Here is a 25,463-nt window from a genome sequence, read left to right on the forward strand (position 1 = left end):
AAAAGAGAGCGCGCGAGAGAAAGAAAAAGAGAGCGCGCGAGAGAAAGAAAAAGAGAGCGCGCGAGAGAAAGAAAAAGAGAGTGCGAGAGAAAGAAGAGAGCGCGAGAGAGAGAGAGAGAGAAAAAGAGCGAGAGAAAGGAAGTACGGAAATACAGAGAGAGAGAGAGCGAGAGAGAGAGAGAAAAATGACAGAGGAAAGACACAGAAGAAAGACAGAGGGAAAATGGAAAGACACACAGAGAGAGACAGAGAGAGAAAATGGAAAGACAGAGAGAGAGAATGAGAGAATGGAAAGACAGAGAGAGAATGGAAAGACAGAGAGGAAGAAAAAAGAAAGGCAGAGAGAGAGAGACAAAGAGACACAGAGGCATAGAAGAGGAGGGAGAGAAGAAAGAAAAAAGATCTTGCATTTATATAGCACCTTTCACCACCTCAGGACATCCCAAAACACTTTACAGCCAATTAAGTACTTTTGAAGTGTACTCACTGTTGTAGTGTAGGAAACACAGCAGCCAATTTGCTCACAGTAAGCTCCGACAAACAGCAACGAAATAAATGACCAGAAAATCTGTTTTAGTGATGTTGGTTGAGGGATAAATATTGGCCCCAGGACGCTGGGTAGAATTCCTCTGCTCTTCTTCGAAATAGTGGTCATGGGATCTTTTCCCTCCAACTGAGAGGACGGACGGGGCAGAAGAGAGGGAACGAAAGAGCAAACAGAAGACAGAACTAGAAGGGGAGGAGGAGGGAGAGTCGTGGTCCCAAGTTATTCTTTGGTCACCTTCCTGGAGTTTTTAATTTTCCCATTTTCTTCCCTCCTGAAGGCGCTTGCTCCCCCTTCTGGGATACAGGCACCGGCATCTCACCCCAGTGGCCGTAACTCAGGCTGTTAAACTGCAGAGAGAGAGAGGACCATCGCGGCTGAGCCCGGTCCTCTCCACCCCCTGCCCCCTGGCTGGAATCAGCTAGCTCAAGCACAGACCTGGTAACTGAGCCGGGAACCCATGTGTTCTCAACGGCTCAGCTGTTCACTGGCTGAGCCATCGGAGCAGCCTGTGGACAGCTTTTCAAAGTGCCTTCAGCTGCCTAGGCCCTAAGCTCTGGAATTCCCTCCCTAAACCTCTCACTCTCTCACTCTCTCTCCTCCTTCAAGAGGCTCCTTAAAACCAACCCCTTTGACCAAGCTTTTTGATCACCTGTCCTAATATCTCCTTATGCGGCTCGGTGTCCAACTTTGTCCAATTATGCTCCCGTGAAACGCCTCGGGACGTTTAAAGGCATTATATAAATGCAGTTTGATGATGTTGTTATTGAATAAAATCATTTTAAATAAAATGAACGGACCTCGTGGAGTTATTAGTGAAACACCCTCCAAGTTAATTTTACATTTTTTTTTCTTTCAATGGATGGTACAGAGCAGAAGATCCTGGGCTCAATCCTCAGTCCACCCCAAGTTTGATGAGTTAGGGTGTTACAACTGACCTCAAAGCCTCTGCGCTTGGAAGGCCGGGGGGGGGGGGGGGGGGGGGGTGCTTGGGGAAGGGGCAATAAACGACCCGGATTCCCACTCCTGATCACTACCCAGTGACTCCCTGTTGGAAAATGAGCATATGATAAAGGAAGAATATGCATTTTATATAGCACCACGTCTCACATACACCGAAATACTTGTGAAGGGGCAGTCACTGTTGTTAATGTAGGCAAACGCAGCAGCTAATTGACGCACAGCAAGATTTCACAGACGGCAAATGAGATAAATGAACATGGAGTCTGCTTTTGGTGGAGTTGGTTGAGGTTGAACTCCCCGTTTTTCTTCGAATAGCGACCGAGGGATATTTTCTGTCCACCTGAGAGGGGCAGACGGGGCCTCGGTTTTAACGTCTCATCTGAAAGACGGCACCTCTGACAGTGCAGCACTCCCCCCTCAGTACTGCACCGGGAGCGTCAGCCCTGGATTATGACTCAGAGGCGAGAGTGCTACCAACTGACACATATGAAGCATAGCTGGATGGGTTAACAGTGGGTTTCGATATCAGAGAACCCGTACCCCAGCACCTTAAGGAAGAGGGCGACGAAAAGTAGGGGGGGGAAGAAAAAACAAGCAGTTCTGGACAACGCCCCTCAGGAAGGATACATTGGCCTTGGAGGGGGTGCAGCTCAGAGTCACCAAAATGATACCGGGGCTAAAAGGGTTAAATTACGAGGACAGGCTGCACAGACTCGGCTTGTATTCCCTGGAGTATAGAAGATTAAGGGGTGATCTAATCGAGGTGTTTAAGATGATTACAGGATTTGATAGGGTCGATAGAGAGAAACTATTTCCTCTGGTGGGGGGAGTCCAGAACAAGGGGGCGTAATCTTAAAATTAGAGCCAGGCCGTTCAGGGGGTGATGTCAGGAAGCACTTCTTCACACAAAGGGGAGTGGAAATCTGGAACTCTCTCCCCCAAAAAAAAGCTGTTGAGGCCGGGGATCAATTGAAAATTTCAAATTTGAGTGTAATAGATTTTTGTTGGGTGGGGGTATTAAGGATTAGGGAACCAAGGCGGGGAGATGGAGCAAAGATACAGATCAGCCCACGGTCTAATTGAATGGCGGAACAGGCTCGAGGGGCTGAATGGCCTCCTCCTGTTCGTATGTTGCCCAAACCACACAAAAATCACAGTTCCAAATGAACTGCGATGGCTCAAGGTTCAACAGAATTTGGTGTGGATGAACAAAAACACTTCAGCTTGTTATTGGGACCAGATGGATACGATGGTGATGTAACATTGAGATCTTTATAAATACAGCAGGAAAACAAATATCACCCTTCCTGTCAGCCACGGGCTCACACCAGACTTCAAGGACGTTCGGCTGGAATCAACACTGGTGGATTTAGAGAATTTAAAAATATTTAATTCTTTTTTTAAAAAAATGTTCCACATTAAGCTACAGCACCTGATCTGACTATTTTCCCTGAATATTCCCCCCCCCCCCCACCCACCCCAGAAAGCTCGAAGCCTTTCAGCCCCACGTCTCTAGACTTGTGCTCGCTCTCGCCTCTGAGTCAGAAGGTTCGCGGGTCTGCGCCCCACCGGTCCGGAGACTCGAGCACGTAATCCAAGCCGACGCTCCCAGTCCCAGTACCGAGGGAGCGCTGCACTGTCGGAGGTGCCGTCTTTCAGATGAGACGTTAAAACCGAGGGCCCCCTCTGCCCCTCTCAGGTAACAGATCCCGCAGCCATTATTTCAAAGAAGAGCCCGGGGGGGGGAGGGGGGAGTTCTCCCCGGTGTCCTGGAGCAATATTTATCCCTCAACCAACATCACTAAAAAAAAACATGATCTGGTCATTATCATCACATTGCTGTTTGTGGGATCTTGCTGTGCTCAAATTGGCCACTGCGTTTCCTACATTACAACAGTGACCACACTTCGAAAAGTGCTTCATTGGCTGTAAAGCGCTTTGGGACGGCCTGAGGTTGCTCTATAGGAATGCAAGTCTTTGAGATCAGAATGGATTTGTGGGGTCACCAGAACTCCGTTCATCCATCACTGGATTTCTGGATTTGTTGAATCACTAAAATGCTATGGATTAACAAAACGGGTTTTCTGCAATGATGGCGCTGTTTTCCTTTGAGGAACTGACATGGACTTTTAGAACCTGGGTCCCCAGGAATATGCCGGCGATTGCAGGGGGGGGTCTGGGAGTGTGAATATATGCATGGAGTCCCCAGCGGTGTATCAGTATTTGCATGGGGGCGCGAGGGAGCGCGCCGGTACGCGGAGGGGGCGCGAGGGAGCGCGCCGGTACGCGGAGGGGGCGCGAGGGAGCGCGCCGGTACGCGGAGGGGGCGCGCCGGTACGCGGAGGGGGCGCGCCGGTACGCGGAGGGGGCGCGCCGGTACGCGGAGGGGGCGCGCCGGTACGCGGAGGGGGCGCGCCGGTACGCGGAGGGGGCGCGCCGGTACGCGGAGGGGGCGCGCCGGTATTTGCAGGAAGCTCCTCACACAGAAAAGGATGAAAACCACTGTTCTTGAGCCCGTTGATGAGGTCTGCTTCAACGGCCTTCCCTGGTAACTAATTCCACAACTCCTCTCTGGAAAATGTTGTGCCTGATTTCCTTATTTTTTTTTCTTTTAAAACTTGGGGTTTGAATATTTTTGCCTTGTGTCACTGTAGTTGTTCCCTCAAGCGAGGGGATCGCGCGTCCAGGTCACTTTCTGTATCAAATCAGCCAAGGACGAGGCTGTGAGGAGTAGCACGGGGCACATTTAAAAGAAATTCAAGTCCCCACTCCAGAGACTTGAGCACATAATCCAGGCCGACGCTCCCACTGCCAGTACTGAGGGAGTGCTGCACTGTCGGAGGTGCCGTCTTTCAGATGAGACGTTAAACCACGGCCACGTCTGCCCTCTCAGGTGCACGTAAAAGATCCCACGGCCACTATTGGAAGAAGAGCAGGGGGAGTGTCCTGGGCCAATGTTTATCCCTTGACCAACTTTACTAAAAAGCAGATTGTCTGGTCACTATCACATTGCTGTTAGTGGGACCTTGCTGTGCGCAAGTTGACTGCCGTGTTTCCTACATTACAACACGGTGAATACAATTCAAAAACTACTTCATCGGCTGTAAAGCGCTTTGGGGGGGTCCCGAGGTTGTAAAAGGCGCTATATAAATGCAAGTTCCTTCTTGTGTACGCTGATGCACTTTACATCTCACATGCAGGAGCCTCGAACGACATATTCAGTCTGTGACATAATTATGCTGATTGGTGTAATGATATCATAAGCTTCAGGGTCAACTCTTTCCCCCCCCCCCCACCCAATCCCCACTGCCACCCCAATAGTGTTGGAGCAGCAGTGGGAATGGGGGGGTGAAAGAGAAAGAGAGAGGGGGGCATTTTAACAGGGCAGGTGGGCAGTTAAGATGATTTACCCGCCAATTTCCTGCCAGCTATACGCCAACCCCGATTTTAATCTGCTTTTAGAATCATACAGCATAGAAGGAGGCCATTCGGCCCATCGCGCCTGTGCTGGCTCTTTGAAAAAGCCATCCAATTTAGACCCACTCCCCCCCTGCTCTTTCCCCAAAGCCCTGCAATTTTTCACCCCTTCAAGTATTTATCCAATTCCCTTTTGAAAGTTACAACTGAATCTGCTTCCACCGCCCTTTCAGGCGGCGCATTCCGGATCATTGCAACTCGCTGCGTTAAAAAAAAATCTCATCTCTTTTGCCGATCCGCGCAGGCGGCAAAGGCACCCAGCTGACACCGGCGGGGGTCTTTCTTTAAATATGCAAATCAAGTCTGATGATGTCATCAGGCCCCCATTGCAAATTTAACTCGGCTTTAATTTGAGGTCCCCGTGGTTTCCCTGCCAGGCTCGAAGCCGGTCGGAAGAGGGTCGGGACACGGAGAGGCCCCGAAAAGGACATTTTTGTACCGAAGAGCACTGCGCCGTCGGAACACGACTTTCGGATGAGACGTTAAACCGAGGCAACGTCCGCCTGAGAGGGCAGACGGCAAGAACATAAGAAATAGGAGCAGGAGTAGGCCAATCGGCCCCTCGAGCCTGCTCCGCCATTCAATAAGATCATGGCTGATCTGATCCTAACCTCAAATCTAAATTCATGTCCAATTTCCTGCCCGCTCCCCGTAACCCCTAATTCCCTTTACTTCTAGGAAACTGTCTATTTCTGTTTTAAATTTATTTAATGATGCAGCTAATTTATTTAATGATGTAGCTTAATTTTATTTAATGATGTAGCTAAAAGATCCCATGGCCACCAGTGGAAGAAGAGCAGAGGGGAGTTCTCCCCCGGGTGCCTTGGCGAATATTAATCCCTCGACCGACACCTAAAAACCAGCTCATCAGGTCATTATCACATCGCTGTTTGTGGGATCTTGCTGTGCGCAAATCGGCTTCCCTACAATACAACAGTGACTACACTTCAAAATAAAAAGTACTTTAAAGCGCTTTGGGACGCCCTGAGGTGGTGAAAGGCGCCATATAAATGCAAGTTCTTTCTTTGAAATGATTTTACTGGATGCTGATCTAATCTCTCTCGCTTGCTCACCTATCCCTTTGCAGATGAGCTCGTGAGGTGTACAGCTGTGGGAGGTTATGAACTTCCCTGGCTGGGAAGACAAGCCGAGGACCTGCTCGAGGCCTCTCCTCCTCTGCGGGCTGTAAAAGGTCGGACAGCCGGGTGGTGGAGGATAGAATACTAGAGCCTGGTCTTCAGTTGCTTCCAAGCCTTTATTCTCAGAGATCCCCCCTTTCACATCGTGCACCCCCTAGATAAGCTGCCTCCCATAAATGGATAGAGGGTCCCCAATTGATACCCACCACCTGAGTACAATTAACACTAATTGATATAAATCACACGGATACAATTAACAGGGGCCACTAGAAGGCGCACAAGAGCAGCCCTACCAAGACTAGGCCTCAGATTTTCCTCTGAGGCACTGTATCTACCTATCTATCTCGGGGGGGCGGGGGGAGGCGGTGTTTGACCTCTCCCCACAGAGACATGATTGAGATAAGAACTACAAGTGGAACAAAACGTCTCACGGGCCTGAACCTGCATCTTCCTGTTCCACCGAGCAGCCGCCTTGTGGTCCCCAGATAATGGACCTTTTTAATCTTTTCTGCAAAGGATGATCTGACAAATAGGTAACCGTGGAGCTGCCGCGGGGCAGCTGTGTGTACCACAAGCCGTGAAGCTCCACAGCGGCCAAGATAAAGGCACGCCCCCCCACAGTGCGCAGCTGAGCCAGAAAGGTCCCCACATTCTTTTCCCCAGTTGGTGAGGAAGAGGGAAGTCAAAAGTGGCTAAAACTGCCCTCAGCGTGGCTGCGGGGGAACAGGACAGGGGGAAAACGAGAGAACACGAGAGGAAAAAAAAACAACCAGGGTTCCTGGGTCATTATTCACAGAGTCCCTCGCGACAGGCTGGCAATTGAGAACATAAGAAATAGGCATGATGTGGAGATGCCGGTGATGGACTGGGGTGGACAAATGTAAGGACTTGCACAACACCAGGTTATAGTCCAACAGTTTTATTTTAAATCACAAGCTTTCGGAGCTTACCTCCTTCGTCAGGTGAGCTTACCTCCTTCTCACCTGACGAAGGAGGTAAGCTCCGAAAGCTTGTGATTTAAAATAAAACTGTTGGACTATAACCTGGTGTTGTGCAAGTCCTTACATAAGAAATAGGAGCAGCAGTAGGCCGTACGGCCCCTCGAGCCTGCTCCGCCATTCAATAAGATCACGGCTGATCTTCGACCTCAACTCCACTTTCCCGCCCTATCCCCCGTATCCCTTCGAATCATAGAAATTTACGGCACAGAAGGAGGCCATTCGGCCCATCGTGTCCGTGCCGGCCGAAAAAGAGCCATCCAGCCTAATCCCACTTTCCAGCTCTTGGTCCGTAGCCCTGTAGGTTACTGCACTTCAGGTGCACATCCAAGTACTTTTTAAATGAGTTGAGGGTTTCTGCCTCTACCACTCTTTCAGGCCGTGAGTTCCAGAACCCCTCTAATCCTTCTACCAATTACTTTAAATCTATGCCCCCTGGTTATTGACCCCTCTGCTAAGGGAAATACGTCCTCCCTAGCCACTCTATCTGGGCCCCTCATAATTTTATACACCTCAATCAAGTCTCCCCTCAGCCTCCTCTGTTCCAAAGGCAACAACCCCAGCCTATCCAATTTTTCCTCATACTAAAATTCTCCAGCCCTGGCAACATCCTCGTAAATCTCCTTTGTACCCCCTCTAGTGCAGTCACATCTTTCCTGTAATGTGGCGGCCGGAACTGTACGCACTGTACTCAAGCTGTGGCCTAACCAGTTCTAGTGTCCAAAATTTGACCACGGGGGACGTCAACTCGGCTGAGCCCAATCTCATCCTCACCCAACGTTTTCCAGAGCGGGTGGGGGGGGGAATTCGACATCGGCAGCAGCAACACAAAACGGGCGATAACGAATCGGCAGCCCGTTTTACACCCGATATTGGTGTCAATATCCAATCCCACCGAGTCCAACTATTCCGTCCCCACAGCCTCTCCCTGAGCTAACTCAGCACAAAGCTGGGATCAGACCTGGAATATTCTTGGGCCGGAGGGGTTGTTGGGGGGGGGGGGGGGTGGGGGGTTTCTCAGCCACTTACTGAGACACTGCAGGGCCCAGTTTCAAATCTAATTTTTTTTTCTCTCCTTCCTGGTGAATCACAACCTTCTCCCGCACCCCCCCCTCCAAAATGTAACTTGCTGTTACATCTCTACCAATGTCAACAACAACTTGCATTTATACAGCGCTTTTAACATGATAAACCTCCCCAAGGCACTTCACAGGAGCGATTATCAAACAAAATTTGACACCGAGCCACATAAGGAGATTTTAGGACAGGCGACCAAAAGCTTGGTCAAAGAGGTAGGTTTTAAGGAGTGTCTTAAAAAGGAGGAGAGAGAGGCGGAGAGGTTTAAGGAGGGAATTCCAGAGCTTCGGGCCCAGGCAGCTGAAGGCACGGCCGCCAATGGTGGAGCGATAAAAATCAGGGATGCGCAAGAGGCCGGAATTGGAGGAGCGCAGAGATCTCGGAGCGTTGTAGGGCTGGAGGAGGTTACCGAGGTAGGGAGGGACTTGAATACAAGGATGAGAATTTTAAAAATCGAGGCACTGCCGGACCGGGAGTCAATGTAGGTCAGCGAGCACAGGGGGTGATGGGTGAACGGGACTTGGTGCGAGTTAGGATACGGGGCAAAGTTTTGGATGAGCTGAAGTTTACGGAGGGCGGGAGGCCGGCCAGCCAGGAGAGCATTGGAATAGTCGAGTCTGGAGGTAACAAAGGCAGGGATGAGGGTTTCAGTAGCAGATGAGCTGAGGCAGGGACGGAGACAGGCGATGTTACGGAGGTGGGCGATGTTACGGAGGTGGAAGTAGAGTGATGGAGAGGATATGGGGTTGGAAGCTCTGTAGCCCTGTGACTGGCAGATAGGGAGAGCACAAGAGCAGGCACGACGACTCCAGCACTGGATGCCCGCCTTCCTTGTGGAGTTGGGGGCAAGGGAGTGGGTGGGGGGGAAACGGCTGTACCTCTCTTTGCGGTCAGGCCTCACAAAAGGATGGCCGAGAATGACTCGTCAAGACGGAAAGGAAAGGAAGACAAAAAGCCACAGACGCAGACCTGCTTCTCGTGGCGCACTGCGCTGGGAGTCCCGACAGACAGCATATTTTGTGCAGTTCTAGCTGCATTGCAAAGTGAAGATAACTCCTACTTTGTACTCAGCGAGAGAGTCAGCTGCTCCCCTGCGCTGACTGCAGCAGAATTCGCTGTTTCAGTCATGAAAGAGCGAGAGGAGTCGGGCTTCAGGTTTTTTTTGGTCATTCATAAACATAACGAAAGGACTTTCATTTACATAGCGCCTTTCATGTCCTCAGGACGTCCCAAAGCGCTTTACAGCCAAATTGAGTACTTTTGAAGTGCAGTCACTGGTTGCAACATTTCAGCCAATTTACGCACAGCAAGCTCCCACAAACAGCAATGTGAAAATGACCAGACCATCTGTTTTTTTTTAAAAAGTGATGTTGGTTGAGGGATAAATATCGACCGGGGCACCGGGGAGAACTCCCCCTGCTCTTCTACGATATAGTGGCCGTGGTATCTTTTTACGTCCACCTGGAGAGGGGCAGACGGGGGCCTCGGTTCAAGGTCTCATCCGAAAGACGGCACCTCCGACAGTGCAGCGCTCCCTCAGTACTGGCCCCGGGAGTGACGGCCTGGATTATGGGGCTCAAATCTCTGGAACGGGACTTGAACCCACGACCTTCTGACTCGGAGGCAAGAGTGTTGCCCACTGAGCCACAGGAAGGCGAAAAGGGCATCAACTTTGGATTTTTTTTAGTCCAGATCCCATGTGCCTTTATCCCTCTTTCTTCCAACCACCTGTCTAACCTGTTCTTAAATGCTGACGTGGTCTCTGCTTCAATTACTAACTCCGGTCGTGCATTCCACAAATTCACAACCCACTGTGTAAAAAAAGCTCCCTCTTGCTCTCTATCCTAAATCTCTTATTCTTATAGCCACGTCCCCTCATTCTATACCCCTCAACCAGTGGAAACAGTCTATTTCTGTCCATTCTGTCCCATCCCTTTATAATTCGAAGCCCCCTCCACAAATCACCCCATCATCTCAATTCCAACAAAAATCAGCAACCTTCTGAAGTTGAGAGGGAAGAACTGTAAACACTTAGAACCCACCGTGGTTAGTGCCTGGATGAGTGCAGCTCCAACAACACTCAAGAAGCTCGACACCATCCAAGATAAAGCAGCCCGCTTGATTGGCACCCCATCCACCACCCTAAACATTCACTCCCTTCACCACCGGCACACAGTGGCTGCAGTGTGTACCATCCACAGGATGCACTGCAGCAATTCGCCAAGGCTTCTTCGACAGCACCTCCCAAACCCGCGACCTCTACCACCTAGAAGGACAAGAGCAGCAGGCACATGGGAACAACACCACCTGCACGTTCCCCTCCAAGTCACACACCATCCCGACTTGGAAATATATCGGCCGTTCCTTCACCGTCGCTGGATCAAAATCCTGGAACTCCCTTCCTAACAGCACTGTGGGAGAACCGTCACCACACGGACTGCAGCGGTTCAAGAAGGCGGCTCACCACCACCACCTTCTCAAGGGCAATTAGGGATGGGCAATAAATGCCGGCCTCACCAGCGACGCCCACATCCCATGAACGAATAATAAAAAAAAAAATTCACGTGTTGAGTAATGAATACCCAGGACTGGCTAGATCAAATGGAAAAAGCATCATGTCCTTTCACCTCCGTGATTCGGGTTCAAATCTAGCTGATTGACTGATGAGTTGAAAGAGTCCCTTCTCTTTTGGCTGTAAGAAGGGATTTGATGAAAGTAGATGGGGAGAAACTGTCTCCAGTGGCAGAAGGGTCGGTAGCCAGAAGACACAGATTTAAGGTAACTGGTAAAAGAATCAGAGGGGGGGGGGGGGGGGGGGGTGTGAGGAAAAATTGTTTCATGCAGCAAGTTGTTATGATCTGGAATGCGATGGAAGCAGATTCAATAGTAACTTCCAAAAGGGAATTGGATATATACTTGAAGGGGAAAAATCTGCAGGGCTATGGGGCAAGAGTAGGGGAATGGGACTAATTGGATAGCTCTTTCAAAGAGCCGGCACAGGAACAACGGGCCGAGTGGCCTCCTGCTGTGCTGTGTCATTTTATGATTCTCTGAAGAGTCCTACATGGAATGGGTTTGGGCCATATCAATGTGGCTCCTAGGCACAAAGCCTCCTGTACGTCTGGCACTGAATGGGCAATCTTGCTTAGTGAGACCCACAAAAAAGGGTTGGTGTGGGATGTGACCTGTCACAAAGGTGCACTAAGGGCACTCTTGTTGAGGTTGGTGTTAAGGTCTATTGCTGGGACAACGTAGTGGTGGCATATACCTCGGGCCACACCTAACCTAGGAGCACTCAGTGCTGACACAGGCCACAAAAGTGTTCCATTGCCCAGTACCGACATCTTTCACCTCGAAGAGCTCAAAATTATAAAAGGGGGAAGAGGTGCCATGACACGTGGTATGTTCTGCGCACACCCCATCATAGAATCATACAACACAGAAGGAGGCCATTTGGCCCATCGTGCCTGGGCCGGCTCTTTGAAAGAGCTATCCAATTAGTCCCACTCCCCTGCTCGATCCCCATAGCCCGGCAAAATTTTCCTTTTCAAGTATTTATCCAATTCCCTTTTGAAAGTTACTATTGAATCTGCGTCCACTGCCTTTTCAGGCAGCGCATTCCAGATCATAACAACTGGCTGGGTAAAAAAAATTCTCTTCATCTCCCCCCTGATTCTTTTGCCAATTATCTTAAATCTGTGTCCTCTGGTTACTGACCCTCCTGCCACTGGAAACAGTTTCTCCTTGTTCACTATCAAAACCCCCTCAGAATTTTGAACATCTTTATTAAATCTCCCCTTAACCTTCTCTGCTCTTTGGAGAACAACCCCAGCTTCTCCAGTCTCTCCACATCCCTCATCCCCGGGTATCATTCTGGTAGATCTCCTCTGTGTTTATCTAGCTTCCCTTTTAAATGAATCTATGCTATTCGCCTCAACTACTCCTTGTGGTAGCGAGTTCCACATTCTAACCACTCTCTAGATAAAGAAGTTTCTCCTGAATTCGCTACTGGATTTATTAGTGACTATCTTATATTTATGGCTCCTAGTTCTGTTCTCCCCCGCAAGTGGAAACATCTTCTCTACGTCTACCCTATCAAACGCCTTTCATAATCTTAAAGACCTCTGACAGGCCACCCCTCAGTCTTCTCTTTTCTAGAGAAAAGAGCCTCAGCCTGTTCAACCTTTCCTGACAGTTATAAACTCTCAGTTCTGGCATCATCCTAGTAATTTTTTTTGTACCTTCTCCAGTGCCGCTATGTTCTTTCTATAATATGGAGACCAGAACTGTGCACAGTACTTCAAGTGTGGTCTAACCAAGGTTCTATACAAGTATAACATAACTTCCCTGCTTTTCAATTCTATCCCTCTAGAAATAAACCCCAGTGCTTGGTTCCTTAATTTATGGCCTTTTTAACCTGTGTCACTACTTTTAGTGATTTGTGTATCTGTACCCCCAGATCCCTTTGCTCCTCTATCCCATTTAGACTCTTATTATCCAAGCAGTATGTGGCCTCCTTATTCTTCCTACCAAAATGCACCACCTCACACTTATCTATATTGAAATTCATTTGCCAATTACAAGCCCATTCTGCAAGTTTATTAACGTCTTCCTGTATTTTGTCGCAGTCCTCCTCAGTATTAACTACACCCCCCCAATTTGGTGTCGTCCACAAATTTCGAAACTGTACTAAATGTTGAATAACAGTGGCCCCAGCACTGATCCCGGTGAAACGCCACTTCCCACCTTCCGTCAGTCTGAGTAACTACTTTTAACTCCTACTTTCTGCTTTCTGTTTTGAAGCCAGGTCACTAGGCTTATTGAATGCAATTATACAACTGGTTTAAAACGTGTGCTAATATGTTTCTTGTTTGATAGTCACTTCAAAATCAATTTGAAAAATTTTCAAGGTATTGGGATTAATTTGATAGCTCTCACAAAGAGGCGGCACAGGTAGGATGGGCCGAATGGCCTCCTTCTGTGCCGTATGATTATATGAAATTATTTCCACCAAACACAGTCCTGCAACCAGTATTGCTTCACAAAAAGGACAAAGCCAGAGCTTGGGAGAATTTTTTTTTGTTGCAGAGAGCCAACACAGGCACGACGGGCCAAATGGCCTCTTTACGCACTGTAAAATTCTATGCTCTCTCCAGAAACAACCCGAGTTGTGGGGTGGGGGGGGGTGCGGCTGAGCTTCTCACAGTTCCAACAGCCACAGTACAAAACTTTTTTTTTGCACAACCACCAATACACTTCACTGCGAAATCGAGCAACAGCACCACTACACCATGAGCGTAAAGGTCACGAGCACGACAAACACTGTTTACTGTGTGGGAATGTGCCTTTTCCAAAAGATTAGGAATTCCTGCCAGCCCTGAAGTGTAACTTCACAAAATGTACGAAAAACAGAAGCGATGATTCACGTGTTTTCAATACAGAGAGGATGTAAGAGTAGTGGCAAATGGCTAGCCAAGAAACAAGCAAGTTAGGCAGCATCACTAGAGGGGTACTTTACGAACCCGAAAAAATGGTCAGTAATTTAATTTCCACCCTATTCTTCCCCCCCCCCCCTTCCAGAGTCCCCTTTCACACATTAAAGCAGCAGTTGTCAAAACTCATCTGTGGGAGTTTTTTTTTGGGGGGGGGGGGGTTGGAAGAACCTAGGAATATTAACACAAAAGGATTCCCCCATCTTAACAGTTACTAGTGTACAGCAACAGAAATAACTTGCCAGTCAAATAAAGTTTAAAAATATATATATATATATATAAAAAACGTTGAATTCTCAGGACAGTGTTCACAGTGTGACCAAAGTATTTGCGACATACAAATCTGATCACCTTCTGTGACTCCCAGAAAACCTGTAAACTATTGTGTACCCAATTCTGCACAACAAGGCATACGTAGTCGTGGAAAATATACAAAATTGCAACCCTTTAACACCGACCAAAAGAAATTAAATATAAAAATTCAGTGCATCTATAATCAAAAGTTTAAAATGACTAAACATGCTGGCAGGAACGTGAACATATCCTTTTAATTGTTGCATAATTACTATTTTTTTTTAAAAGTGGGGAAGGGGTGAAACGATAGATTTAGGCCTGACTTGACTGTGCTGGAGGATGAATAAAAGCCTGGGTCTTTTTTTAAGCTAGAAGGACAGGCAGTGTTTTAAAGATGCAAAGAAAAAATGTTGCATTCTGAAGGGATTAAGGCCGCTTTTTGGGGTGGGTGGGGGGTCCAAACAACAGAAAGTGCACAAGTGTGTTTAAAGAGAAGCTCTGGCCTGTTCCTATACTGCATCGGTACTTACTTGACATGCAGCCCTTGGGGCTGTCACTGCATTTTTTTTTCTCTCTCTGGTTCTTCAAAATGTCTGGATGAGTGTTTTGGGCCAATGCTGGTGGGGTGGGTTTCTTCTTTGTAGCAAGTCAGGGTGGGGAATGAAATGGGGAGGAAAGCAAAACCACCACCACCCCCTCTCCCTCCAGCTTCAACTGGGAAAGTGCAAAGAGAAAAAAATGCACCCAGACAAACACAGATCAGGAAATGTCTGGCACTGGAGGTTTCATCTGCACCAACCTGATTCATCTGCAGGGCGGGCTGGAGACGCTGCTCCTGGGTTTTTGGATCGTCGCTAGCACTCGATCCGACGTGTGCCTTCTGCTTCTTTTTCTTTCTCTTCCTGCGATGCTTAAAGGGTGTTTTTTTATATATATACACACTATGTGTGTGTGTGTGTATATATATATATATAAATAGCTTGAAGTCTTGTGTTCTTGCAAGGAGCAAGGGACTGTATCCGGCGCCGAGGGGTCGGATTTCCGCTGAATTCCAGCCCTGGAAAGCCGGGATGGCAGCAAAGCCAGAGAGCCCTTAAAGGGATAGGCACAGCACGACAGCCAAGTCACAGACCTTAAAGGGATAGGCACAGCACAGCAGCCAGTCACAGACCTGAAAGGGATCGGCGCAGCACAGCCAGTCACAGATCTTAAAGGGCTAGGCACAGCACGACAGCCAGTCACAGACCTTAAAGAGGTAGGCACAGCACAGCCAGTCAGAGCCTTTAAAGAGGTAGGCACAGCACAGCCGGTCACAGACCTTAAAGAGGTAGGCACAGCACAGCCAGTCACAGACCTTTAAGAGGTAGGCGCAGCACAACATCCAATCACAGACCTCAAAGAGGTAGGCACAGCAAAACAGCCGGTCAGAGCCCTTAAAGGGATAGGCACAGCTCAGCCAGTCGCAGACCTTAAAGAGCTAGGCACAGCATAACAGCTGGTCAGAGCCCTTAAAGGGACAGGCACAGCACAACAGCCAGTTTGCCAGCCGGGGCCCTTAAAGAGATCGGCACGGCATAACAGCCAGTCAGAGCCCTTAAAGGGACAGGTACCAGCCAGCATTCAGTCAGCCAGATAGTTGGAGCCCGTCAAGAGATCGGCACTGCACAGCACTCAGTCAGCCAGTTAATAGGAGACTTTAAAGGGGCAGGCACTGTAGAGCGCTCAACCAGTAAGAGCCCTTAAAGGGACGTGCAACATGGAAAAAATAAAACCAACCAGTGAGGACCCTCAAAGAGACAGCTAAACAACCAGCAAGGAACGGGCAGCAGAGCTGCAATTAAGCCAACCAGCAAGCACCCTTAAAGGTAGAGGAACAAGCATAGTATTAAAAACGAGCAATAAGTCAGCCAGCACTTTTTGGAGAGGAGAGGGGAAAACTGAAAATTAAAAAAAGATGCTCCAAGACTCCACCCAGATTGTTAAGAAAGATAGAAACAATTTGCAGTGCCTGTCATGCCCCCAGGATGTCTCAAAGCATTTTACAAACAATGCATGACTTTTGAAGTGCAGTTGCTGTTATTATTATATAGGCAAACAATGCAGCCAATTTGTGCACAGTAAGGTCCCACAAATAGCAAATGAACGAGTGATCCAATAAACATATGAAAAGTAAAAGGATAGTTAAAAGGAATGGTGGTGCCGATTAGGGACAAAAGAGAAAATCTTCTTGTGGAGGCAGAGGACATGACCGAGGAACTGAATGAGGACTTTGCATCTGTCTTCACAAAAGAACATAAGAACATAAGAAATAGGAGCAGGAGTAGGCCAATCGGCCCCTCGAGCCTGCTCCGCCATTCAATAAGATCATGGCTGATCTGATCCTAACCTCAAATCTAAAGAACACAAGAAGTAGGAGCAGGACCCGGCCACTCAGCCCCTGGGCCCTCTCCGCCACCCACAGGGCCTTGACCGATCCGAACTCAGCTTCATGTCCAATTTCCTGCCCGCTCCCCGTAACCCCGAAGAGGATGAAGTTAATGTCGCAGTACAGGAGGAGGGAGTAGAGATATTGGATAGGACAAAAATAGATAGAAAGGAGGTGCTAAATAGGTTGGCCTCACTCAAAGTTAACAATTCACCCAGTCCAGGTGGGATGCATCCTGGGTTGCTGAGGGAAGCAAGGGTGGAGATAGCAGAAGCTCCGACCGCAATCTTCAATCCTCCTTGGATGTGGGAGTGGTGCCAGAGGACTGGAGAATTGCAAACGTTACACTCCTGTTCAAAAAAGGGGTGAGGGATAAACCTGGTAACTACAGGCCAGTCAGTCTAACGTCAGTGGCGGGAAAACTACTAGAGAAAACTGTCAAGGACAAAATTAATTCTCACTTGGAGAAATGGGTTAATAAGGGACAGCCGGCACGTTGTTAAAGACAAATCGTGTCTGACTAACCTAATTGAGTTCTTTGATGAAGTAACAGAGAGGGTCGATGAAGGTCGTACAGTTGATGTTGTATATATGGACTTTCAAAAGGCATCTGATAAAGTAACACATAACAGTCTTATTCGGAAAATAGAAGCAGATGGGATTAAAGGGACCGTAGTAACTTGGGTTCATAATTGGCTAAGGGATAGGAGGCAGAGAGTAGTGGTGAAGTATTCAGTGGGGTGCCCCAGGGGTCAGTATTAGGACCATTACTTTTCTTATATATAAATGACATGGATTTGGGTATGGAGAGTACAATTTTGAAGTTTGCGGATGATACAAAACTTGGCAATGTGGTAAATAGTGAGGAGAACAGTAGCAGGTTTCAGGAGGGCATAGACAGACTGGTGAAATGGGCAGACACATGGCAGATGCAATTAAGTATGCAGTGATGGACCTTGGGAGGAACAACATGGAGAGGCAGTATAATCTAAATGGTGCTATTTTGAGGGAGGTGCAAGAGCAGAGGGACCTGGGGGTGCACATTCACAGGTCTTTGAAGGTGGCAGGGCAAATTGATAAGGCGGTTAAGAAAGCGTACGGGATAATTGGCTTTGTAAATAGGGGCAGCGAACACAAAAACCTTTACAAATCACTGGTTAGGCCTCAGCTGGAGTATTGTGTACAATTCTGGGCACCGCACTATAGGAAGGATATCAAGGCCTTGGAGAGGGTACAGAGGAGGTTTACCAGGATGATACCAGGGACGAGGGACTTCAGTTATGTGGAGAGATTGGAGAAGCTGGGGTTGTTCTCCTTACAGCAGAGAAGGTTATGGGGTGGCCTAATAGAGGCATTCAAAATAATGAGGTGTTTTGATAGAGCAAGTAGGGAGAAACTGTTTCCTTTGGTAAGTGGGTCGGTAACCAGAGGTCACAGATTTAAAATAATAACTAGAGGGGAAATGAGGAGAAATGTTTTCACACAGAGGGTTGTTAAGATCTGGAACGCACTCCCTGAAAGGGTGGTGGAAGCAGATTCCATAGGAACTTTCAAAAGGCAATTGGTCATGTACTTGAAGAGGACTAATTTGCAGGGCTATGGGGAAAAAGCTGGGGTGTGGGAGTAAATTGGGCAGCTCTTTCAAAGAGCTGGCACAGGCATGACGGGCCGAATGGCCTCCTTCTGTGCTGTAAGATTCTATAATTCTACGTTCAATGATCTATTTCTGGTGGTGTTGTTCAGGGAGGAATATTGGCCAAGATACAGGGAGAATTCCCTGCACTTCTTTGAATTATTAATGTCCACCTGAGAATGCCAGATGTTATTGTCTCATCCAAAAGCTGGCATGTCCATAAAAGTCAGGGGGGGGGGTCCTGCACCCCTCCATCCTCTGCACCCCCTGATCCCCTCCATCCTCTGCACCCCCCGATCCCCTCCAGCCTCTGCCCCCCCATCCCCTCCAGCCTCTGCACTCCCCCCCGATCCCCTCCAGCCTCTGCACCCCCCCGGATCCGCTCCAGCCTCTGCACCCCCTATCGATCACCTCCAGCCTCTACACCCCCATCGATCCTCTCCAGACTCTGCACCCCCATCGATCCCCTCCAGACTCTGCCCCCCTCCCGATCCCCTCCAGCCTCTGCACCCCCCCCCCGGATCCCCTCCAGCCTCTGCACCCCCGCCAATCCCCTCCAGCCTCTACACCCCCATCGATCACCTCCAGACTCTGCACCACCTCCCCACCGATCGCCTGCGGGAACTTTTATGAATTGATCAGCTGGACCTCCACGTCCCCGGACCCTCCGGGTGCGCCTCCCACTTTGGGGCTCGCGGGCACCATTCCCGCCCCAACCCCCATTTTAAAATCGGGACCCAGGTATCACCTTGATGTTATTGCCTTAAGTTCTGGCTAACAAAGTGCTTTAACACACTCTATGCTGTGCCGTATTTTGAAGCCCGACATTGCATCATGAATTTGCATGTGAGTGTGTTTTGTGTCTTTGAAAATTACAAAGTTTTAAAATCTGCTTACCACATTGTTCCATGCACCCACTCTTTCCGATGAGACAATTACCCTTTCAGTTGGACATAAAAGGACCCAAGGCACTATTCAAAGAAGAGCAAGGAATTCTCCCAACATCCTGGACATTCCTCCTCCAAGATACACCCCTAAAAAAACATATCATTGCATTCAGAAATCCCATTTGCTGCTTGTGAAACTTTGCCGTGTACAAATTGGCTGCTGGACTTGCCTACATAACAACAGTGACTGCACTTCAAAAGTAATTCACTGATTGTAAGGGGATATATAATGAGGCAAAGTGCTGATCTTTATGTTTAGGACATTTCATATTCACTGATGTTGGTGTAAGATTACTTGGAAATGGCGTGTGCGTGTGTCAGACCGATCACACGGCCTCAATGTTTTCTAGACTTGGAGAGTTAAGAAGCACACACTGTAAGGGCAGTCTAATGAGTTGAAAAAAGGGACTTGGGAGTATTGGAATCCAACTGCACCCTGCCAGTAATTACTAAGCCAATCCCAGCATCCAACTGCTGACGTAGCTGAGATTGGCTAACACAGCACAGACCATGCCCAAGTGGCAATTCTTCATGTGTGAGCCTAGGCTGTGAGTGTTGGCAGGCTATTTGATCAACAGAGCCGAGCCCGATGATGTCCTCACTCCAGATTCACACACAGGCATTTTCCAACAGCAGTCACTGCATATCGATCCCTAACTTGGGATTGGACACCTCATTGATTATTGTCCTCTATTAACCCAGGGCTTCTGAGGCCAACTGTGGCAGCCCAGGAATCGAACCTGGGGACTTTCATCCATCCTGGCCCGATTCGAACCCCTGGTCCCAGAAGTGAAAATCATAGAATAGAATCATAGAAGTTACAACATGGAAACAGGCCCTTTGTACCCGCCTCTACTACTGCCTCTGGCAGCTCGTTCCAGACACTCACCACCCTTTGAGTGAAAAAATTGCCCCTCTGGACCCTTTTGTATCTCTCCCCTCTCACCTTAAATCTATGTCCCCTCGTTATAGACTCCCCTACCTTTGGGAAAAGATTTTGACTATCTACCTTATCTATGCCCCTCATTATTTTATAGACTTCTATAAGATCACCCCTTAACCTCCGACTCTCCAGGGAAAAAAGTCCCAGTCTATCTAACCTCTCCCTATAAGTCAAACCATCAAGTCCCGGTAGCATCCTAGTAAATCTTTTCTGCACTCTTTCTAGCTTAATCATATCCTTTCTATAATAGGGTGACCACTACTGCCTACAAGTTATGCTGAACCTTTTATAAAACGCTGGTTAGGCCCCAGCTGGAGTACTGTGTCCAATTCTGGGCACCGCACTTTAGGAAGGATGTCAAGGCCTTGCAGAGGAGTTTTACTGGAATGGTACCAGGGATGCGGAACTTACATGGAGAGACTGGAGAAGCTGGGATTGTTTTCCTTAGAGCAGAAAAGGTTAAGGGGAGATTTAATAACGGTGTTCAAAACCATGAGGGGTTTTGATAGAGTAGATAGGGAGAAACTGTTACCAGTGGCAGAGGGTCGGTAACCAGAGGACATAATAACATAAGAACATAAGAAATAGGAGCAGGAGTAGGCCAATCGGCCCCTCGAGCCTGCTCCGCCATTCAATAAGATCATGGCTGATCTGATCCTAACCTCAAATCTAAATTCACGTCCAATTTCCTGCCCGCTCCCCGTAACCCCTAATTCCCTTTACTTCTAGGAAACTGTCTATTTCTGTTTTAAATTTATTTAATGATGTAGCTTCCACAGCTTCCTGGGGCAGCAAATTCCACAGACCTACTACCCTCTGAGTGAAGAAGTTTCTCCTCATCTCAGTTTTGAAAGAGCAGCCCCTTATTCTAAGATTATGCCCCCTAGTTCTAGTTTCACCCATCCTTGGGAACATCCTTACCGCATCCACCCGATCAAGCCCCTTCACAATCTTATACGTTTCAATAAGATCGCCTCTCATTCTTCTGAACTCCAATGAGTAGAGTCCCAATCTACTCAACCTCTCCTCATATGTCCACCCCCTCATCCCCGGGATTAACCGAGTGAACAGATTTAAGGTAATCGGCAAAAGAACCAGAGGCGACATGAGGAAAATTCTTTTTACGCAGCGAGTTGTTATGATCTGGAATGCGCTGCCTGAAAGGGAGGTGGAAGCAGATTCAATAATAACTTTCAAAAGGGAATTGGATAAATACTTGAAGTGGAAAAATTTGCAGGGCTCTGGGGAAAGAGCGGGGGGGGAGTGGGACTAGTTGAATGGCTCTTTCAAAGAACTGGCACAGACAAGATGGGCCGAATGGCCTCTTTCTGTGCTGTATGATTCTATGATTCTAATCTAGGTTTCCAAAATGCCAAATGCACACTCCTTATAGCCCTTGCAATTTAATTATAGCTGATAATGACTATCCTTGTGTTAGTGTGCACTGTACTACCTGTTTCGTAGTCAGGTTTGGGGGATTCGCCCCTGGAATTAGTGACTGCAGCTCCCCACCATCGTTTTTGTCACCTGCCAGAAAGAGAAAGTAGCATTACTCAGAAAATAATTATAAATAGACGTGAGGAAAAACTTTTTTACGCAGCGAGTCGTTATGATCTGGAATGCGCTGCCTGAAATGGCGTTGGAGGCAGATTCAATCGTGGCTTTCGAAAAGGAATTGGAGAAATATTTGAAGGGAAAAAATTTGCAGGGCTACGGGGAAAGAGCGGGGGAATGGGACTAACTGGATTGCTCTCACAAAGAGCCGGCACAGGCTCGATGGGCCAAATGGCCTCCTTCTGTGCTGTAACGATTCTATGATTCTAGAACAGAGATCTTACCAGCAGCTGGCTGCAAGTCTGTCCTTGCATGGACCTGTATTCTAGATATGAGTTACCAGGCAATCAGACAGCATAAATTGGTTCATGGGGCTACTAGATTTGTTTCTTTAGAGATGGGGTAGAGGGATACAGTGAGAAGGCGTGGTAGATTTTAAAATCCTCATCCTTGTTTTCAAATCCCTCCAAGGCCTCGCCCCTCTCCCTATCCCTGTAATCTCCTCCAGCCCTACAACCCTCCGAGATCTCTGCGCTCCTCCAATTCTGGCCTCTCGTGTGTCCCCGATTTTAATCGCTCCACCATTGGCGGCCGTGCCTTCAGCTGCCTAGGCCCTAAGCTCTGAAATTCCCTCCCTAAACCTCTCCGCCCTTCAAGACACTCCTTAAAACCTACCTCGTTGACCAAGCTTTTGGTCACCTGTCCTAATATCTCCTTATGTGGCTCGGTGTCAAATTTTCGCTCCTGTGAAGCGCCTTGTGACGTTTTACTATGTTAAAGGCACTGTATAAATGGAAGTTGTTGTTGTAGTTGGGCTTGCTGGGCCTAATGTTCTTTTACTATTCCTAAAAATGTTACCTTCATAACATAGAGATGACAGAAGTGACGAAAGCCTCCCTTGTATTGTTACTGTGGGAGCATTGGGAAGCTGATACATTGAGGTACCCTACTTAGTGCAGCAATGGTGACTTTGGGCATTGCGGACTGACTGGTGTGCATGGTGGCATCAGCCAGTCTAGGGGTGATGGCGGACCCACCCTGACTGGGCGCGGCGTAATTGGAGTGAGCCAACCACTCTGAATCCTCTTAACTCTTCACGAAAATCATACTTGGTTGAAATTGTGCTGCGCAATATTAATAAGCAGCGAGTTCATACAGAATTGCTTTTAGAATCGTAGGAAGCCATTCAGCCCATGTGCCAGCTCTCTCAAACAACTATTCACTCCACCCCATTCTCCTGCCCTTCCCCCCATACTTTTCCAAATATTTATCCACTTCCCACACTTGGAGTACTGTGCACAACTCTGGTCTCCATATTATACACACTTGGAGTATAGTGCACAGTTCTGGTCTCCATATTATACACACTTGGAGTACAGTGCACAGTTCTGGTCTCCATATTATACACACTTGGAGTACAGTGCACAGTTCTGGTCTCCACATTATACACACTTGGAGTACTGTGCACAGCTCTGGTCTCCATATTATGCACACTTGGAGTAAAGTGCACAGTTCTGGTCTCCACATTATACACACTTGGAGTACAGTGCACAGTTCTGGTCTCCATATTATACACACTTGGAGTACAGTGCACAGTTCTGGTCTCCACATTATACACACTTGGAGTACAGTGCACAGCTCTGGTCTCCATATTATACACACTTGGAGTACAGTGCACAGTTCTGGTCTCCATATTATACACACTTGGAGTACAGTGCACAGTTCTAGTCTCCACATTATACACACTTGGAGTACAGTGCACAGCTCTGGTCTCCATATTATACACACTTGGAGTACAGTGCACAGCTCTGGTCTCCATATTATACACACTTGGAGTACAGTGCACAGTTCTGGTCTCCATATTATACACACTTGGAGTACAGTGCACAGTTCTGGTCTCCATATTATACGGAATACTGTGCTCAGTTCTAGTCTCCATATTATACACACTTGGAGTGCAGTGCACAGTTCTGGTCTCCATATTATGCTCACTTGGAGTACAGTGCACAGTTCTGGTCTCCATATTATACACACTTGGAGTACAGTGCACAGTTCTGGTCTCCATATTATACACACTTGGAGTACAGTGCACAGTTCTGGTCTCCATATTATACACACTTGGAGTACAGTGCACAGTTCTGGTCTCCATATTATGCTCACTTGGAGTACAGTGCACAGTTCTGGTCTCCATATTATACACACTTGGAGTGCAGTGCACAGTTCTGGTCTCCATATTATACACACTTGGAGTACAGTGCACAGTTCTGGTCTCCATATTATAAAAAGGATATAGAAGCACTGGAGGAGATGCAAACATCTTTTACTTGATACCAGATCTGAGAGGTCATACCTATCAGGAAAGACTGAACAAGCTGGGGCTCTGAGGTGACGTAGAATCATAGGATCTTACAGCAGAAGCTGTTCGGATCATCGTGCCTGTGCCGGCTCTTTGAAAGAATTGTCCCATTTACTCCCACACCCCAGCTTTTTCCCCATAACCCTTCAAATTAGTCCTCTTCAAGTACGTGTCCAATTGCCTTTTGAAAGTTCTATGGAATCTGCTTCCACCACACTTTCAGGGAGTGCGTTCCAGATCTTAACAACCCTCTGTGTGAAAACATTTCTCCTCATTTCCGCTCTAGTTCTTTTGCCAATTATTCTAAATCTGTGACCTCTGGTTACCGACCCACTTACCAAATCAAACAGTTTCACAGTTTCTCCCTGCTTGCTCTATCAAAACTCCTCATTATTTTGAACACCTCCATTAAATCTCCCCTTAACCTTCTCTGCTCTAAGGAGAACAATCCCAGCTTCTCCAAACTCTCCACATAACTAAAGTCCTTCAGCCTTGGTATCATCCTGGTAAATCTTCTCTGTATCCTCTCCAAGGCCTTGACATCCTTCCTATAGTGTGGTGCCCAGAATTGTACACAATACTCCAGCTGAGGCCTAACCAGTGATTTGTAAATGTTTAGCATGACTTCCTTGTTTTTGTATTCAAAGCCCCTATTTACAAAGCCAAGTGTCCCATACATGATAGAAGTCTTTAAGATTATGAAAGCGTTTGATAAGGTAGAGAAGATGTTTCCACTTGTGGGGGAGACCAAAACTGAGGGCCATAAATATAAGATGGTCACTAATAAATCCAATAGGGATTTCAGGAGAAACTTCTTTACCCAGAGAGTGGTGAGAATGTGAAACTCGCTACCACAAGGAGTAGTTGAGGTGAATAGCGTAGATACATCTAAGGAGAAGCTAGATAAGTACATGAGGGAGAAAGGAATAGAAGGATATGCTGATAGGGTTCGATGAAGTAGGATGGGAGGAAGTTTGTGTGAAACATAAACACCGGCATAGACCATGATCTGCTTTGTGAAAGGGAAATCGTGTTTGTCTAATTTATTAGAGTTCTTTGAGGAAGTAACAAGCAACGTGGATAATGGGGATCCTATGGATGTGGTGTACTTGGATTTCCAGAAGGCTTTTGACAAGTTGCCACATCAAAGGCTACTGCACAAAGTAAGAGCTCATGGTGTAGGGGGTAACATATTAGCATGGATAAAGGATTGGTTAGCTAACAGGAAACAGAGAGTAGGCATAAATGGGTCATTTTCAGGTTGGCAAGATGTAACGAGTGATGTGCCACAGGGATCAGTGCTTGGGCCTCAACTATTTACAATCTATATCGATGACTTTGATGAAGGGACTGAAAATATGGTTGCTAAATTTGCTGATGACACAAAGGTAGATAGGAAAGTAAGTTGTGAAGAGGACATAAGGGGGGGAATTTTAAACCCCAAGAACGGGTGGGTTGGGGGCGGGTGGAAGTTGAAAACAATTGTTTTTTGGGTCGCGATCGCAACCCGGCTTTATGTCCGGATTTAACGTCGTGGCGGAAAAGTGCAGGCTTCCCACTGGGAATGCCAAGTCCAAAAATTTTGCGGTTGTGACCCAAAAAAACAACTGATTTTAACTCC

The 25,463-nt window shown here is 47.7% G+C and overlaps 1 protein-coding gene across 3 annotated transcripts in view; it reads right to left on the reverse strand.

The window, feature by feature from the left end:
• Positions 1-15,000, reverse strand: part of LOC137302418 (phosphatidylinositol 4,5-bisphosphate 3-kinase catalytic subunit alpha isoform) — a 91,317-nt gene extending 76,317 nt beyond the window's left edge. For all 3 annotated transcript variants that reach the window (XM_067972069.1, XM_067972068.1, XM_067972067.1), the window contains exon 1: positions 14,784-15,000. The gene's annotated coding sequence lies outside the window, so the exon portion shown is untranslated. The remainder of the gene's footprint in view (positions 1-14,783) is intronic.
• Positions 15,001-25,463: the final 10,463 nt, after the last annotated feature.

Source organism: Heptranchias perlo, chromosome 35, assembly GCF_035084215.1.
Source record: "Heptranchias perlo isolate sHepPer1 chromosome 35, sHepPer1.hap1, whole genome shotgun sequence".
Classification (NCBI taxonomy): Eukaryota; Metazoa; Chordata; class Chondrichthyes; order Hexanchiformes; family Hexanchidae; genus Heptranchias; species Heptranchias perlo.